A 20,142-nucleotide genomic window follows, 5' to 3' on the forward strand; every position below is an offset into this window, starting at 1 on the left:
TAATAGTCGAAAGACACGACAGGAAAGCAGCGGTTGACAAGGGAATGAGACAGCGTTGTAGCCTGTCCCCGGTATTATTCAGTCTCTGCACTGTGCAGGCAGTAAAAGAAAACCAAGGAAAATTAAAATTCAGGGGAATGAAATAAAATCTGTGAGATTTGTTGATGACGCTGCAGTTCTATCGGTGACAGCAAGGGGTTTTAAAGAGCAGTTGAACGGTATGGGTAGTGTCTTCAAAAGACGGTCAATGAGAGTAAAACATGGGTGGTGGAGTATTGTCGAATCAAATCAATCGATGCTGAAACACTAGCCTAAGAAATTAGGTGTTGGAATAAGTAGACGAGTTTTCCTGTCTGGAGTAGCAATATAACCCACGCTGGGCGAAGCAGAGACTGTATAAAATACAGACTGGAAAAAAATCTTTAGGTATATATATATATATATATATAACTTAGCCTTTATTTTTTTATTTTCTTTTTAGCTGGCAAAACTCGAAAAGCAGTCAGTTGACTGACTTGACTTGACATTTTGACACAACGTCATATTAGCATACGCGCGACGTTTTCGTACCTATTTATACACTCCTGGAAATTGAAATAAGAACACCGTGAATTCATTGTCCCAGGAAGGGGAAACTTTATTGACACATTCCTGGGGTCAGATACATCACATGATCACACTGACAGAACCACAGGCACATAGACACAGGCAACAGAGCATGCACAATGTCGGCACTAGTACAGTGTATATCCACCTTTCGCAGCAATGCAGGCTGCTATTCTCCCATGGAGACGATCGTAGAGATGCTGGATGTAGTCCTGTGGAACGGCTTGCCATGCCATTTCCACCTGGCGCCTCAGTTGGACCAGCGTTCGTGCTGGACGTGCAGACCGCGTGAGACGACGCTTCATCCAGTCCCAAACATGCTCAATGGGGGACAGATCCGGAGATCTTGCTGGCCAGGGTAGTTGACTTACACCTTCTAGAACACGTTGGGTGGCACGGGATACATGCGGACGTGCATTGTCCTGTTGGAACAGCAAGTTCCCTTGCCGGTCTAGGAATGGTAGAACGATGGGTTCGATGACGGTTTGGATGTACCGTGCACTATTCAGTGTCCCCTCGACGATCACCAGTGGTGTACGGCCAGTGTAGGAGATCGCTCCCCACACCATGATGCCGGGTGTTGGCCCTGTGTGCCTCGGTCGTATGCAGTCCTGATTGTGGCGCTCACCTGCACGGCGCCAAACACGCATACGACCATCATTGGCACCAAGGCAGAAGCGACTCTCATCGCTGAAGACGACACGTCTCCATTCGTCCCTCCATTCACGCCTGTCGCGACACCACTGGAGGCGGGCTGCACGATGTTGGGGCGTGAGCGGAAGACGGCCTAACGGTGTGCGGGACCGTAGCCCAGCTTCATGGAGACGGTTGCGAATGGTCCTCGCCGATACCCCAGGAGCAACAGTGTCCCTAATTTGCTGGGAAGTGGCGGTGCGGTCCCCTACGGCACTGCGTAGGATCCTACGGTCTTGGCGTGCATCCGTGCGTCGCTGCGGTCCGGTCCCAGGTCGACGGGCACGTGCACCTTCCGCCGACCACTGGCGACAACATCGATGTACTGTGGAGACCTCACGCCCCACGTGTTGAGCAATTCGGCGGTACGTCCACCCGGCCTCCCGCATGCCCACTATACGCCCTCGCTCAAAGTCCGTCAACTGCACATACGGTTCACGTCCACGCTGTCGCGGCATGCTACCGGTGTTAAAGACTGCGATGGAGCTCCGTATGCCACGGCAAACTGGCTGACACTGACGGCGGCGGTGCACAAATGCTGCGCAGCTAGCGCCATTCGACGGCCAACACCGCGGTTCCTGGTGTGTCCGCTGTGCCGTGCGTGTGATCATTGCTTGTACAGCCCTCTCGCAGTGTCCGGAGCAAGTATGGTGGGTCTGACACACCGGTGTCAATGTGTTCTTTTTTCCATTTCCAGGAGTGTATTTATATGTAATATATTTATATCTAATATATTTATATGTTATATATAAGTGAATCTGCAGTTTATAAAAGGAAACGTTAGTACCCAATATCTCAAAAGGGCTTGACCAACTTCCTTCAAGTTTCTACATGATACTCTAATGAACTTTCAGATGGACGTAGGCTATATTTTTTAAATATGTGTAGTACACAAATACACTGAAGAGCCAAATAAACTGGCACAACTGCCTAATATCGTTTAGGGCCCCCGCGAGCACGCAGAAGTGCCGCAAAACGAAATCTGCAGCAGTTTGCGGAAGGACTGCACTTCTTGTCACGTTGAACGAGTCTCTTCAGTCGTCGTTGGTCCCGTTCTTGCAGGATCTTTTTTTGGCCGCAGCGATGTCGGAGATTTGATGTTTTACCGGATTCCTGATATTCACGGTACTGTCGTGAAATGGTTGTACGGGAAAATGCCCACTTCATCGCTACTTCGGAGATGCTATGTCCAACCGCTCTTGCACCGACTGTAACACCACGTTCAGACTCACTTAAATCTTGATAAGCTGCCATTGTAGCAGCAGTAGCCGATCTAAGAACTGCGCCAGACACTTCCTGTCTTATATAGGCGTTGCCGACCGCAGCGCCGTATTCTGCCTGTTTGCATATCTCTGTATTCGAATACGCATGGCTATACCAGTTTCTTTGGCGCTTCACTCTATAAGAACGTGGATTATTACAGTTACCTAACAAATTAAAATTCCTGAGAACATGTATGTGAGCGCATGGTTTCTCGGCGAATTCCATCGTCTCGCCTGAAGATGATGGAGACGCATTCCAGCGAATCGTTGCTACGAGACGGCGACGCCACTTGGCTGACAACTCGTGAAGACTTCATATATCCTGAGAATCTGTTCCCTTTCATGAGGTCTGATTTCTTTGAAAAACTCAGTGGGCAATTTCGGCCACTGCCTAACTCATGAGACATTGTCATAAAGTTTCCAAAATTATTACTCACTCTGCCACGACGTTGTCTCTGTTTAGCAGACTGATTAATAGGTAGCTTCTCACCTTTATCTTTTGTTGATCCACACATTTTAAAGATCCTAAGAGGATCACACAGTAATCACACTTCAAAGTAAACAATGTTGCTAAAGAACACAACAGAAAGTAAAGCCGGCCACTGTGGCCGAGCGGTTCTAGGCGCTTCAGTCCGGAACCGCGCTGCTGCTACGGTCGCAGTTTCGAATCCTGCCTCGGACATGGATGTGTGTGCTGTCCTTAGGTTATTTAGGTTTAAGTAGTTCTAAGACTAGGGGAATGATGACCTCAGATGCTAAGTACCGTAGTGCTCAGAGCCATCTGAACCATTTTGAACCACAGAGTAAGAAATTCAACCGATCACCTAGCCAACTGACCCATCAGGTGTAAGGGAAACAGTGTAAGGGGACCTTGGACTTGCACCACTCTTTCTGTGAGAAGACTGGCTTCAAAATTCTTTGTATTTTGGTGACTTGCCACGATATTTGATAGTCGTTTTAACTGCCTTCGAACACCGACAGCTGGCCATCAGAATGTGCCATAAACTAATCTCCGAATGAAATGGACATAAACCGTTTTTCCCGCAGTGTCTTAGGAGATTTACCTTTATGGCTTATCGATTGTTGACTAGAAAAGTATTACAGAATATGGATTTGCAATAACAATAGATAAGGCTGAAGGTCATGACAGAATGGGGAACAGGAAACGCACAAAGGGGTGGGAGGAAATGAACACAGAAGTGGAAAAAAAGGAGATGGAGAGAGTGAGGGGGGCAGGAGTAGATGGAGAAAGATGGGGGGGGGGGCGGGAGGAAGATGGATAGAGAAAGGGGGGACTAGGTGATGGAAGAGAAGCACGGGGGGGGGGGGGCAGGAGATGATGGAGAGGGGAGGGAGGACAAGTTAGACAGAGAAAGGGGGAGGAGGTGAGGACAAAGAGAGGTTGAGATGCGGCAAAAGGAGGCGGCGAGAGAGGGGAGGGAGGAGAAGATGGAGAGAGTGAGTAGTTGGAGGTGATCGACAGAAACGGAGTGACAGAGAGGTCACAGGAGGGGATGGAGAGAGAGAGAGAGAGGAGAAGGTCAGAGTGAAGGGTAGGAGGTGATGGACAAAGGAAGGAGGAGGACATGCACAAAGAAAGCGTGAGGGGGGAGAGCAGCAGATTAGGATGTACAGTATGTCCAGTTCCGATACATATTACAAAGGTGTGCTTTCTCTTTTGTTTCTTTTCCATTTAAACAGACTGAGGAACAGCAAGTGTGGCCTCATACAGCTAGTAAATAATAAATAAATCGAAGGCAGGATGACAGCTGTGAGCTGCACAAACATTACTACAGATCGCCTGCGTCCTTTCACGCTCGATGTAGTTGCCGACAGTGGTGATACCTTCCGGCAGGACAATGTGCACGCACTAGCCCACAGTGGTTTGGGGGGCATTCTAGTGGACTCATGTCGATGTCTCGGCCACAAAGGCCTTCTAATGTGGATTCAATGGAACACATCTCGATCACTGTCTGGCGCCAGCCCTCCGTCTCCAAACCACCGACCCATAATTTACGGGAATTGTGTGACACGTGCCACCTCCTTCTGGAAACCTACCGAGGTAGAATCTGTGGCATGCAGAATCTCTCTTGTATTGCGTTCTGAAGGTGGACCAGCTCGGTATCGAGCGAGCAGAAGGGCCACGGGAGCTCTCCGCTGGACTGTGCCCCGATTGGAGTTGGGGCGGCGACGTCAGAACACGTGCTGGAGCTACAGGGATGTATGTCGCTGGAGACTGGAATGCTGGAGAACTGTGCAAGAGGATTTGGTGAAGCAGTAGTGGTCGCAACGTGGGGTGGATGTCATGTAAGTTGCTTCCACAGTGTGGCAGTTTCCAGGGACGGTGATGCGTGTGGTTGAGGTGGCACTCTCGCGCTACGAGCAGCGCCTGTGTTGTCTAATGTGCGAATTCTGAGAAGCCGCTTGTGGGCGGCCACTGGACATAAAGTGTGGGCAGAGCCAAGCGGAGGTGGGGCGGCCTAAGTGGACCACAGGCCGCTGCGTGCGAGATTCGGCGGCCGGAGGATTTGGCGTTCTGCCTGGGGCAGCGAAAAGGGGAAGATCCCGCAAGGCTCAGTACGAGGTCCAGTCGTAAAATCCGCAAATTTATCAAAAGCCCCCCTGTGGTGCAGTGATTAACACCGCGTACCATCCAATCTCTTGTTCAAGGCTCCGTACGGTGTATGGCGGAGGCTAAATTGGTTCTAGCCAAACAATGTAAACATTGTCTAACTCTACAGTGGACAAGTGAAAGAAGGTTGAGCAGCCTATTGCGTTACAGTGCAACAGGAAGAATGTCACTCATTGAGGTAATTGTTTATTTGTGACAATTACAGCAGTTAACAAACACGACCCATACACCAATCACTGACTTAATTCTTCACAGTGCCTCATACATATACACAACTGGCCACTAAAATTGCTACACCACGAAGATGACTGTCGTTGCCTGGTGAAACGTTGTTGTGATGTCTCGTGTAAGGAGGAGTATTGCCTACCATCACGTTTCCGACTTTGATAAAGGTTCGATTGTAGCCCATCGCGATTGCGGTTTACCGTATCGCGACATTGCTGCTGGCGTTGGTCGAGATCCAATGACTGTTGGCAGAATATGGAATCGGTCGGTTCAGGAGGGCAATACGGAACGCCGTGCTGGATCCCGACGGCCTCGTATCACTAGCAGTCGAGATGACAGGCATCTTATCCGCACGGCTGTAACGGATCGTGCAGCCACGTCTCGATCCCCGAGTCAACAGATTGAGACGTTTGCAAGACAACAACCATCTGCACGAACAGTTCGACGACGTTTGCAGCAGCACGTACTATCAGCTCGGAGACCGTGGCTGCGGTTACCCTTGACGCTGCATCACAGGCAGGAGCGCCTGCGATGGTGCACTCGGCGACGAACCTGGGTGCACGAATGTCAAAACGTCATTTTTTCGGATGAATCGAGGATCTGTTTACAGCATCCGTGTTTGGCGACATCGCGGTGAACGCACATTGGAAGCGTGTATTCGTCATTGCCATACTGGCGTATCAGCCGGCGTGATGGTTTGGGGTGCCATTGATTACACGTCTCGGTCACCTCTTGTTCGCATTGACGGCACTTTGAACAGTGGACGTTACATTTCAGACGTGTTACGACCCGTGGTTCTACCCTTCATTCGATCCCTGCTAAACCCTACATTTCAGCAGGATAATGCACGACCGCATGTTGCAGGTCCTGTACGGGCCTTTCTGGATACAGAAAATGTTCGACTGCTGCCCCGGCTAGCACATTCTCCAGGTCTCTCACCAATTGGAAACGTCTGGTCAATGGTGGCCGAGCAACTGGCTTGTCACAATATGCCAGTCACTACTCTTGAACTGTGGTATCGTGTTGAAGCTGCACGAGCAGCTGTACCTGTACACACCTGTTTGACTCAATGCCCAGGCGTATCAAGACCGTTATTACGGCCAGAGGTGGTTGTTCTGGGTACTGATTTCTCAGGATCTATGCACCCAAATTGCGTGAAAATGTAATAACATGTCAGTTGTAGTATAATATATTTGTCCAAAGAATACCCGCTTATCATTTGCATTTCTTCTTGGTGTAGCAATTTTAATGACCAGTAGTGTAGAAGTACTTAACCCTTTAACGCATAGTGCAGCTGATCAGCTACAGACTTCATTCCTTCGATGTATCCTATACTGAGCAACATTTCGTACGAAATTTGTTATTTAGTTAAGTGTGTACACTCTACTGCTGCTGTTAAGCTCGTAGTAGTTCTTCACAGCGATCGTAAATGACAGGATGAACTGAACCAGTTCGACAATCAGCCGTATGGATGTACTGCCGCGCGTGTGTTTTGGCGGAAAGTAGAGAGGTTTTTATGGTGTTTGTGCACGGATTTGTGGGTTTGAAAATTACTTTTTTATTTTGAAAACGTAAGTAGATATGGTGTAGACAGTTAATTCGCGTGTCTTTGCGATAGATTTGAAATTAGTTCTGTTTTTGTGTTTGTAGCGATTGGGAACAATAATACTTGTGAGCGGTGCATCGCGTTACGAGCTCCCAGTTCGGCTGCTTACAGTGTGGGTAGGCACCTGTCAGACCCTAAAACTATAGGTGCCAATGCGGCCTCGTTTTTCAAATATTGCCTGTTAAAGTTAGGGCAGCTCTTTATATACAGAAAAGTTTCACTATTGTGGCAAGTGAGCGAGTAGCCGAGTAGCCACTTGACAGAATCTCCCAATTGTGTGGGTTGCAATACAGTAGATTCTGACGAGCACCCCTTCTCCTGTACAGAGGCGGAAGCGGTTTGGCACCTAGTGCGGCAGATGCTGGCTTGTCTCTTGCGAGTTACGCCGGAGCATACATCTGCACGCACGTTATTGTTTCCGGATGAGACATTCTACCCCAAGACTCGGACCAACTCCGTCACTTTGATACGTGGTCATGCGGTCCATTACCTCTATCGAGACGGACACAAGAATTTCCTTGACTTCTGGCTCTATTTGCAAGAAAGGCATCACGCTATTTCCGGGCATACCAGATATCGACAATGCTTCGCAAACCACCTCTGGAGTGCCTTTCACAGCCCGCCGTGCAGCTGGAATGTTCCAGGCAGTGGCAGATGAGGTCAGAACGAACTGCAAACGATCACATATTGAACTATCTTTATCAGTGGGCGCAGTCGCTGGGAAGCCTAACTACGAAGTGGTAGCTTTATTTTCATGTTATTTATGTTTACTATCTTGGATGGTGTCTTAATTCTGTTTTAGTTTTCCAGGCTTCATTTACTATGACTCTTCGCACATTGATATCTATATAAATAAAAATAAATAAAAAAAGTGACAAGGGAGCGAGACTCCCGTCCAGGCGACCCTGGTTCGAGACCCGTCTATGCTACTTTTGTTTCCTTTTTTATTTCAAATGCCTTTTTTAATTCATAATTTATCATCAAAATTCAGCAAGGAATTGACTAAAAAGAATTACAAGACTCTACGAATCACAATTACACATTGAATGTCAAATTTTGTCAAAATTTGTTAACTCCTGCCGTTCTTCATAGTTAGCTGCAGCCCACAAGAGACCTGCTTGGTCTCAGGCGCTTCAGTCACGGACTGTGCGGCTGGTCCCGGCGGAGGTTCGAGTCCTCCCTCAGGCATGGGTGTGTGTGTTTGTCCTTAGGATAATTTGGGTTAAGTAGTGTGTAAGCTTAGGGACTGATGACCTAACCAGTTAAGTCGCATATGATCTCAGACACATTTGAACATTTTTTGAACCTCCTTGGTCTTCCACCAAATGTTCAATGTTGTCAAAATTGCGCACATCGACAACTCGTGAACAACTTGCACTTTGCTCCATTTTAAAGGATAAACGTCTGCACACTTCAAAGCCAAGCTTTCAACTGACGAGAAACGTTTATTCGCCAGTTATAACCGTCGCTACTCACGTACACAGACAGTAGAGTCCCTTTATTCGTGGAACGGCAGGTACAAATAGTGGAACGCCAACGGTCACAGGCAATGAACTGGATTAGGCGCGACGGCGCGTCAACGATCTGACAGCTATAAAATTTTCTAGGACCCTGTCCCAACATTTGTACGACGGGTTTATGACTATTTTCGAAGAAATATTTTAACAACTTTTCTCAGTTTTCAGGTAAATAGGCAAATGTATGTATGCCAACGTTTTAGTTACGGTTAATTTCCTGTTAAAATAAAAATAAACGCAAAAGATTGAAACAAAGTGTGACATTCAATTTGTGATTTTGATTTATAGAGGCTTGTAATCCTTTTTAATCAATTCCTTGCAAAATTTTCATGAGTAATTACAAATAAAAATAAGCATTAAAAAAAACAAAAGTAGCATAGACAGGTATTGAACCAGGGTCGCCTGGACGGGGGTCTCGCTCGCTTGCCATTTTTTTCCCCCACTCGGCTACTCGCTCACTTGCCACAATAGTGAAACTTTTCTGCATATATTTCAAAAACGAGACCGCATTGGTACCTACAATTTTAGGGTCTGATAGGTGCCTACCCACACTATAAGCAGGCGAAGTGGGAACTCATAGCTCGATGCACCTCCCAGAACGTCCCCTCGTAAGCATTATGGGACTTAACATCTGAGGTCATCAGTCCCCTAGAACTTAGAACTACTTAAACCTAACTATGGCAACGGCCTTTTCGCAGTGGATACACCGGTTCCCGTCAGATCACCGTAGTTAAGGCGCTGTCGGGCATGGCCGGTACTTGGATGGGTGACCGCCCAGGCCGCCGTGCGCTGTTGCCATTTTTCGGGGTGCACTCAGCCTCGTGATGCCAATTGAGGAGCTACTCGACCGAATAGTAGCGGCTCCGGTCGAAGAAAACCATCGTAACGACCAGGAGAGCGGTGTGCTGACCACATGCCCCTCCTATCCGCATCCTCAGCTGAGGATGACACGGCGGTCGGATGGTCCCGATGGGCCACTTGTGGCCTGGAGATGGAGTGCTTTAAACCTAACTGACCTAAGGACATCACACACATCCATGCCCGAGGCAGGATTCGAACCTGCGACCGTAGCTGTCACGCGGTTCCAAACTGACGCGCTTAGAACCGCACGGCCACACCGGCCGGCCCTCGGTGGTTACGATGAGGCCCTGCAACCGACCTGTCTGCGTGTTAGACTGACTGGACATACACCCCGAGTTACGCTCTGGGGTGGGATTTCCTATGACAGCAGGAGCACTCTCACGGTTATCACGCATGCCCTGACTGCACAAATTTGTACGTCAGTCTGGCGATTCCACCTGTTGTGCTGCCATTCGTGAACAACATTACAGGGGGTATTTTCCAACAGGATAACACTCGCCTACCTATCGCTGCAGTAAGCTAACATGCTCTGCAGAGTGCTGACATGTTGCCTCAGCCTGCTCCATCACCAGACCTGTCTGCAATCGAGGGCCATCATCGGACAACAACTCCAGCGTCACCCACAAACTACATTAACCGACCGTGTACTTACCGACCAAGCACAACAAGCGTGCAACTCCACCTTATAGACAGACATCTGGCATCTGTACAAGAAAATGCATGCACGTTTGCATGCTTGCATACAACATTCTGCCGGGCTAAACCTTTTATTAATGTACCAGCACTTCACATTTGCAATAGTATATCTCGCACTTACATTAACCTGTCATCTTGGATTGTTAATCACTTAAATATGTTGGGTTGGGTTGTTTCGGGGAGAAGACCAGACAGCGAGGTCACGGTCTCATCGGATTAGGGAAGGACGGGGAAGGAAGTCGGCCGTGCCCTTTCAAAGGAACCATCCCGGCATTTGCCTGGAGCGATTTAGGGAAATCAGGATGGCCGGACGCGGGATTGAACCGTCGTCCTCCCGAATGCCAGTCCAGTGTGCTAGCCACTGCGCCACCTCGCTCGGTACACTTAAATATGTTACGCAGACAGACGTATTCCCGAAATTTCGTTACTCTACAGTAATTACTTTTTGGTGTTGTGATTTTTTTTCTGTTAGTATAATTGTTTCTGGTATACAGTTTAGATTGCCTACAGCGACAACATAGATATGGGAAAGAGGAAAATGTTAGCATCTAATACGTGTTAGGTCATCATCATCATCATCTTGGACACTTTCCAGCCTCTGGCTGGGTCTGTATGGAACATAGGCCTCTCCATCGTGCTCTGTCTAGCCACAATCTTCTCCTTTCCTCTGGACGCATTCCTCTATTCCTTTCAGCCATCTGTCTCTCGGTCTTCCTCGTCGTCTCTTTCCTTCTAGTTTCATCTCGTGTATCCTCCTGGGAATCCTCTGCCATTCTCTTAACGTGTCCATACCATCTCAGCCTTGATTTCTCCTGTAATGGTTCCACCTTCATTAACTGTCTGATCCTCTCATTTCTTAACCTGTCACTCCAATACTGTTTCTCCTGTCATGGTTCCACCTTCATTAACTCTCTGATCCTCTCATTTCTTAACCTGTCACTCCAATACTGTTTCTCAAGAATTTCACGTCACTAGCTTGTACTTTGCTTTTCTCTCTTCCTTTCATAACCCAGGTTTCTGATGCTTATGTCAGGATCGGGACATAGTATGACCGGTATATAACCTTTATTTCTGATTTGGGGGTGCATCCTTGCTCCATATCAGGCTTCTGGCACTCTTCCGAAATGCTTATGCTTTTCTCCTCCACTCGTTTGTTTCTCTGTCGTTTTTCCATCTTACTGCATCAGGCATCCACTCTCCTTAATCGTTCCCCACCAATTGTTATTCCATTTGTTCCTCTCTCCTTCTTTCTTGTTGTGATAATCAAAATGGTTCAAATGGGTCTGAGCACTATGGGACTTAACTTCTGAGGTCACCAGTCCCCTAGAACTTAGAACTACTTAAACCTAACTAACCTAAGGACATCACACACATCCATGCCCGCAGCAGGATTCGAACCTGCGACCGTAGCGGTCGCGCGGTTCCAGACTGTAGCGCCTAGAACCGCTCGGCAACTCCGTTATGATAATCATCTCACTCTTACTTATAATACATTTCATCCCATAACTTTGTACTGTACTCATTATATCATCCACCACTACAATGAAGAGTAATGGTGGAAGAGCACTTCCCTGTCTCAAGCCATTCCTCTCTTCAATCCAAGCTGATCTCTCCCCTCCCATTTTCTCACAGCTCAAGCTTCCATGATACATTTCCCTTATCCTCCAAATAATCTGTTTTGCTACTCCTCTGTTCTCCAGGGCTTTCCACACTTTGCTTCTATGTACACATTATACGCTTTTTCAATGTCCAGGAAGGTCATTAGCAGATCTATTCCATATTCATAGTCCTGTTCCTGCACTTGTCTTACAGCAAAAATTAGATCCACCTTGGACCTTCCTGTTCTGAAGCCATGTTGCTCATCTGTCATTCTTCCTTCTAGTTTTGCCCAAATTCGTACTTCCAAAATTTTCTCAAAAATCTTTGCACAATGGCTCATCAGTGTTATCCCCCAATAGTTCTTGCACTCTCTTCTATATCCCTTCTTAAAGATCTGGACAATTATTCCCTTCTTCCAGTCTTCTGGGATCATCTTCTGTGCCAGTCGCTGTGGCTGAGCGGTTCTGGGCGCTTCAGTCGGGAACCGCACTGCTGCTACGGTCGCAGGTTCGAATCCTGCCTCAGGCATAAATGTTTGTGATGTCCTTAGGTTAGTTAGGTTTATGCAGTTCTAAGTCTAGGGGACTGATGACCTCACATGTTAAGTCCCATAGTGCTCAGAGCCATTTGAACCATCATCTTCTGTCTGCACACAACTTTCATTACTCGATATAGCCATTGTATCCCCACCTCTCCTGTTGCTCTTACCATCCCAATGCCTCTTCCACTTTTCCAAGGTCTTTTTCTATTTGCTGTTCCTCTTTTCTTCTCCTCGGCTTTTTCCTCCTCATTCAGGTCTCCATTCGGGTTCAGGAGTAGTTCAAAATACTCCTTCCACTTAATTTCAGTTCCTCCTTATTCTCTACATCTTGTCCACTTTTGTTCACCATTCGAACATAATCTGTCTCGTACCGTTCGTCCTCTTACTTTTTTTAATCATCCCATATAACATCTTTTTTGAACCTTGACTATCCCCAAGACATGTTAGGTATTGGGAATTATTTTCTGATGGTATTTGCTTGTACGAAAATGCAACATGGACTCTAGACAGTTGAGGCAAATAGAGAAAAAGTGGTGTTACGAAAGAATGACGGAGACTAGTTCGGTAGATAGAGTAAGTAGTGAGGAGTTACTGAAGTGAATTGGAGGAAAAATTGTTGACCAAAAGAAGGCATTGATTGATAGGATACACCTTGAGGCAGGAAGAAATCGTTGACAGCGGCAGGTGTTGATGTTGTAGAGGGAGATCAAGCCATGAATACTGAAAGCAGATTCAAATGGCGGTTTTTGTTGGTAAGAGGATGTTGGTGCTGCTCTAGAATTGCTAGGTCTACCATTTTGGCACATCGACGATGCAACAGGTTGCCGCAGAGCTGCTGCCACCTGTGGAATGCAAACACAGGCTGGGAGGCGCCAAAGCGACAGCCACTTGTGTCTATAAGACACACACACACACACACACACACACACACACTTACACACGAGGCGTGACGTCAAGGCGCTGCAGGAGGTGTGTATACACAAGGCGCAAATCGGCCTAAACAAGCTGTATTGACGACTGCGACCGCATCTGGCCTGCGTTTACCAGCAGCTGCCCGCACGTCCACCGATATATATCACCTTCTGTATCAGCGGCGGCGCTGCATATACAAGGTGACACTGGCGAAAAATCCGTCTGATGTACATTATTTACTCAGAAGTATCCGGACCCCATTTAGTAGGCATTAATATGCTCTGATTAATTACACTGTCATACTTCTTTGTCAAAGCTGATATGTCAAATATTTGTGTCAAAGAAATTTGACGATGTAATGGGGAACATTGTCAAATTTCGCCTGTCGTCAAATAAATACACTACTGGCCATTAAAATTGCTACATCACGAAGATGACGTGTTGCAGACACGAAATTTAACCAACAGGAAGAAGACGCTGTGATATGCAAATGATTAGCTTTTCAGAGCATTCACACAAGGCTGGTGCCGACATGAGGAAAGTCTCCAGCCGATTTCTCATACACAAACAGCAGTTGACCGGCGTTGCCTGGTGAAACGTTGTTGTGATGCCTCGTGTAAGGAGGAGAAATGCGTACCATCCGACTTTGATAAACGTCGGATTGTAGCCTGTCGCGATTGCGGTTTATCGTATCGCGACATTGCTGCTCGCGTTGGTCGACATCCAATGACTGTTAGCAGAATATGGAATCGATGGGTTCAGGAGGGTAATACGGAACGCCGTGCTGGATCCCAACGGCCACGTATCACTAGCAGTCGAGATGACAGGAATCTCATCAGAATGGCTGTAACGGATCGTGCAGCCACGTCTCGATCCCTGAGTCAACAGATGGGGACGTTTGAGAGACAACAACCATCTGCACGAACAGTTCGACGACGTTTGCAGCAGCACGTACTATCAGCTCGGAGACTGTGGCTGCGGTTACCCTCGACGCTGCATCACAGACAGGAGCGCCAGCGATGGTGTATTCGACGACAAACCTGGGTGCACGAATGCCAAAACGTCATTTTTTCGGATGAATCCAGGTTCTGTTTACAGCATCGTGATGGTCGCATCCGTGTTTGGCGACATCGCGGTGAACGCACATCGGAAGCGTGTATTCGTCATCGCCATACTGGCGTATCATCCGGCGTGATGTTATGGGGTGCCATTGGTTACACGTCTCGGTCACCTCTTGTTCGGATTGACGGCACTTTGAACAGTGGACGTTACATTTCAGACGTGTTACGATCCGTGACTCTATCCTTCATTCGATCCCTGCGAAACCCTACATTTCAGCAGGATAATGCACGACCACATGTTGCAGGTCCTGTACAGGCCTTTCTGGAAACAGAAAATGTTCGACTGCTGCCCTGGCCAGCACATTCTCCAGATCTCTCGCCAACTGAAAACGTCTGGTCAATGGTGGCCGAGCAACTGGCTCGTCACAATACGCCAGTCACTACTCTCGATGAACTTTGGTATCGTGTTGAAACTGCATGGGCATCTGTACCTGTACACGCCATCCAAGGTCTGTTTGAGTCAATGCCCAGGCGTATCGAGGCTGTTATTACGGTCAGAGGTGGTTGTTCTGGGTACTGATTTCTCAGGATCTATGCACCCAAATTGCGTGATAATGTAATCACATGTCAGTTCTAGTATAATAATTTTGTCCAATGAATACCAGTTTATCATCTGCATTTCTTCTTGGTGTAGCAATTTTAATGGCCAGTAGTGTATGATCAAATCTAGGGCCTCACCGTAGATTTGATCATAAAAGTCGTTCGTTTTCTGTTGATCGCAATGTGCAATGTAACCGCTTGGAGCGCTGGCGTCACTGTAGTGTGCTTGTAAACATGGCTTCAAAGTTGGTGTCTTCCTTCGACTCTTCTTTTTTTAATAAACTTGTTTCGGCTTGGGTGGGAGGTGAGCGAGGGAGCACAGTGCCTGCTAAGTAGTGTGTTGACGGGGGTGGGATATGCTGCAGGCGACTCCACGTCCACAGTCACAGCTATAGCCATCCACCTCTACATGTGGAAACATCCAGGCAGCTTTTCAGCAAGACGGAACAGACGATGTGGTCACACTCTAAAATAAAATAAAAAATTCTTTCTTAGCTTTCCATTCTACTTTGCCAATTTTTGAATTCTGGACGCAACAAGTTAAAAAGCGCTTCACCTGTTTCGTACTTTTTATTAATTGTGTAGTCATTGGAACACTTATTCAAGTAATTAAATTATTCAAACTAGAACTAGTTTTTATTGCTCGTATATGGTATTAAACATTTATTTACCTTCACATATTCCCCCTTCAGTGCTTTATAAATCGCCTCACACGTATTTTCGTCAATGTGCTATGTAACATTCGAGTGCTCTGTTGTAAACTAGAGTAGCTCTCTCCCCTATCAAGAAATCACAGTGCCAGAGTTGGCCTGTATTCTGCACATATAGCATTGCTCAACAGAGTATTGTGTTTTGTAATATGAGAAGCCACTTTACCGAGAAAATACTGAAAGACATTCTCATCCCTTCGTAAGTAATTTATATACTCAGCTTGGACTTGCTCCACTTGCAGCTCTTGTAACAAATTTTGATGAATGTTTTTATTATCTCTACTAATACCTATGGCTTCATCCAAGTACGTTTCCTTTTTTCCGCCGCTTTTCTTCCAAGTACACACACAACGCAATTGTGGTACTAGCAAGAGCACCGCACAATAACAAGTTGTCGGCCATCTTGAAATCTGACGAAAAATATGACGATAGTGTTATACCCTTTTTTAGCGCCACATGAAAAAGCTTTCTCAAAGAAATTTGACGAATATTTGATCATATTTCTTTGTCAAAGAAATATGATAGTGTAATTCGGAAGCTGGCAGGGGTAAAATACAGGTAGCGAAAGGCTATTTACAATTTGTACAGAAAACAGATGGCAGTTATAAGAGACGAGGGACATGAAAGGGAAGCAGTGGTTGGGAAGGGAGTGAGACAGGGTTGTTGCCTATTCCCGATGTTATATTGAGCAAGCCGTAAAGGAAACAAAAGAAAAATTCGGAGTAGGGATTAAAATCCATGGAAAAAATGAAAACTTTGAGGTTCGCCTATGACATTGTAATTCTGGCAGAGACAGCAAAGGACTTGGAAGAGCAGTTGAACGGAATGGACAGTGTCTTGAAAGGAGGATATAAGATGAACATCAACAAAAGCAAAACGAGGATAATGGAATGTAGTCGAATTAAATGAGGTGATGCTGAGGGAATTAGATTAGGAAATGAGACCCTTAAAGTAGTAAAGGAGTATTGATATTTGGGGAGCAAAATAACTGATGATGGTCGAAGTAGAGAGGATATAAAATGTAGACTGGCAATGGCAAGGAAAGCGTTTCTGAAGAAGAGAAATTTGTTATCATCGAGTATAGATTTGAGTGTCAGGAAGTCGTTTCTGAAAGTATTTGTATGGAGTGTAGCCATGTATGGAAGTGAAACGTGGGCGATAAATAGTTTAGACAAGAAGAGCATAGAAGTTTTCGAAATGTGGTGCTACAGAAGAATGCTGAAGATTAGATTTGTAGATCACATAACTAATGATGAGGTGTTGAATGGAATTGGGAGAAGAGGAGTTTGTGGGATCGGTTGGTAGGACATGTTCTGAGGCGTCAATGGAGCACCAATTTAGTATTGGAGGGCAGCGTGGAGGGTAAAAATCGTAGAGGGAGACCAAGAGATGAATACACTAAACAGAAATGGTTCAAATGGCTCTGAGCACTATGGGACTCAACATCTTAGGTCATAAGTCCCCTAGAACTTAGAACTACTTAAACCTAACTAACCTAAGGACATCACACACACCCATGCCCGAGGCAGGATTCGAACCTGCGACCGTAGCAGTCCCGCGGTTCCGGACTGCAGCGCCAGAACCGCTAGACCACCGCGGCCGGCCACTAAACAGAGTCAGAAGGATGTAGGCTGCAGTAGGTAGTGGGAGATGAAGCAGCTTGCACAGGATAGAGTAGCATGGAGAGCTGCATCAAAGCAGTCTCAGGACTGAAGAGCACAACAACAACAACCACAACAACATGGCAGTAAACACTGCGCGCAATTCTCGGTCGTCATGCAGTGCGCGAGGTGCTTCGAACCATTCTCAAATGGTACAGCAGCCTGCACCACAGGACGCACAACCACCTGTTGACTTCGCTCTCCACTTTGTCGCAATGGTTGAACCTGTCGATGGCTGGCCCTGGACCATCCTACGGACAGACGAAGCTCATTTTCCTCTGACGTACATTCCTCCACTAGTCATTACTTTTCCCGGCTTTCGTAGCCCATTCTCCTTTTCGCAGGCCCTTCGCATCCGTAATGACATCATCACTCCATCTTGTCTGTGGCATTCCTCGGCCCATTCTGCTCTCCACGGATCCTGAGAGTGCTACTCAGGCATAGGTCAACTGAACGATCAAAACAACCTTCGGTGAAATTCAAAGCAAGGGCGGTAACATTAGGAGTGCAATCCGAACCCGACTGTTAAATGCAGAGGAGAGAAGGGATATGTAATAAGAGGACACTGAAGGCGTCTATCAGCAGGAAGAATTGTCTGATGTCATAAGAGAAGGAAAACGAGTCGATTTATGAGAAATAGGATATCCAGTGTTAGGATCAGAATTTGATAGAGGTTTGGAGCTTACAATCGAATAAGGCAAAACGGACAGATAACATTCCATCACAGTATGCTAAATCAGGGGGTGACTATTCACTTTGATGTGCAGTATGTGTGAGTCTGGCCATACATATTTCGGAAGAAAATTTATCCTCACAATTCTCAAGAGCCGACAAGGGCATTAACCTACAGTCAACGTAACAGCTTATGCATGCAAGTTGCCAACAAGAAAAGTATGCAGAAGAACAGAAGAAAAAAATGAGGATGTACAAGATGGACGGTCAGTTTGGCTTTAGGAAAGGTAAACAGGCACCAGAGAGGCAATTCCGACGTAAAGGTTGATAATGGAAGCAAGTCTAAATAAAAATCAAGACACGTTCATTGGATTTGTCGACCGGGAGAAAGCGTTCGACAATGTAAAATGGTGGAAGATGTTCGAAATTCTGAGAAAAATAGGGATAAGCTATAGGGACAGACGGGTAATATTCAATATGTACAAGAGCCAAGAGGGAACAATAAGACTGCAACAAAAAGAATGAAGAGCTCGGATTAAAAAGCGTGTAAGTCAGGGATGTAGTCTTTCACTCCTGCTTTTCAACCTATACATCGAAGAAGCATTGACGGAAATAAAAAAAATGGATCAAAAATAGAATTAAAATTGAAGGTGAAAAGATATCAGTGATACAATTCGCTGATGACGTTGCTGTCCTGAATGAAAGTGAAGAAGAGTTCCAGGACCTGCTGAATGGGATTAACAATGTAATGAGTACAGAATGTGGACTGAGAGTAAATAGAAGAGAGACGAAATTAATGAGAAGTAGCGGAAATGAGAACAGCGAGAAACTTAACATCAGGATTGATGGTCTCGAAGCAGATGAAATTAAGGAATTCTTGTACTTAGGCACCAAAATAATCCATGAAGGCCAGCCGGGGTGGCCGAGCGGTTCTAGGCGCTTCAGTCCGGAGCCGCGCGACTGCTACGGTCGCAGGTTCGAATCCTGCCTCGCGCATGGATGTGTGTGATGTCCTTAGGTTAGTTAGGTTTAAGTAGTTCTAAGTTCTAGGGGACTGATGACCTCAGATGTTAAGTCCCATAGTGCTTACAAGGGAACCTCCCCATCGCACCCCCTCAGATTTAGTTATAAGTTGGCACAGTGGATAGGCCTTAAAAAACTGAACACAGATCAATCGAGAAAACAGGAAGAAGTTGTGTGGAACTATGAAAAAAATAAGCAAAATATACAAACTGAATAGTCAATGCGCAACATAGGCAACATCAAGGACAATGTGAGCTCAAGAGCGCCGTGCGATTAGTAGAGGAAAGGACGTGCCTCTCCAATGGGAACCGAAAACATTTGATCGCAATGTCATAGGTCAACCGATTCCTCCACAGGTAAACACGTCTGATATATTCTATACGACACTGGTGGGGGCATGTGCGTCACATGACAGGAATATGCTGTCGACCCACCTTCCTTTTACACTTGGCGAATGGGTAAATAGATTCTTCTACCTTGCCTGATTTAGGTTTTCTTGTGGATGTGATAATCACTCCCAAAAAAGTTATAAAACATAATAGTTTGTCAGATAATAATTGTCTGAAAAAAAATTAAACTTTTCACTCGAGGGAAGATTTGAACCAGGGACTTCTCGCTCCGCAGCTGCTCACGCTAACCACGGGACCACGGCGCTCCTGATCTCACGCTATCCTTGATATTGCCTATCTTGCGCATGGACTACTCAGTTTGTATATTTTGCTTGTTTTTTCATAGTTCCACACAACTTCTTCCTGTTTTCTCGATTGATCTGTGTTCAGTTTTTCAAGGCCTATCCACTGTGCCAACTTATAACTAAATCTGAGGGGGGTGCGATAGGGAGGTTCCCTTGTTAGAGCCATTTGAACCATTTGTTGCCTGGTCGGACGGGTTTCGTTTCAAATTGCATCGAGCAGATGGACGTGTACGGGTATGGAGACAACCTTATGAATCCATGGACCCTGCATGTCAGTAGGGGGCTGTTCAAACTGGTGTGGGTCGTGCGCAGTTGATATGATACGGGACCACTGATAGGTGTAAATACGACTCTGACAGGTGACTCATACGTAAGCATCCTGTCTGATCACCTGCCATCCACTCATGTCAATTGTGTATTACGACGGACTTGGGCAATTCCAGCAGGACAATGCGACATCCTATACGTCCAGAATTGCTGCTGAGTGGCTCCAGGAACACTCTTCTGAGTTTAAACACTTCTGATGGGCACCAAACTCCCCAGACATGACCATTATCGGGCATATCTGGGA

At 46.4% G+C, this 20,142-nt stretch overlaps 1 protein-coding gene and 1 pseudogene across 3 annotated transcripts in view; one reads left to right on the top strand and one right to left on the bottom strand.

Moving 5' to 3' along the window:
• The window catches only part of LOC124719941 (serine/threonine-protein kinase OSR1), a 538,784-nt gene that overhangs the window by 471,174 nt on the left and 47,468 nt on the right, over positions 1-20,142 (bottom strand). The window lies entirely within an intron of this gene.
• LOC124720693 lies at positions 9,221-9,339 on the top strand (annotated as a pseudogene).

This window comes from Schistocerca piceifrons, chromosome 11 (genome assembly GCF_021461385.2).
Source record: "Schistocerca piceifrons isolate TAMUIC-IGC-003096 chromosome 11, iqSchPice1.1, whole genome shotgun sequence".
Lineage (NCBI taxonomy): Eukaryota > Metazoa > Arthropoda > Insecta > Orthoptera > Acrididae > Schistocerca > Schistocerca piceifrons.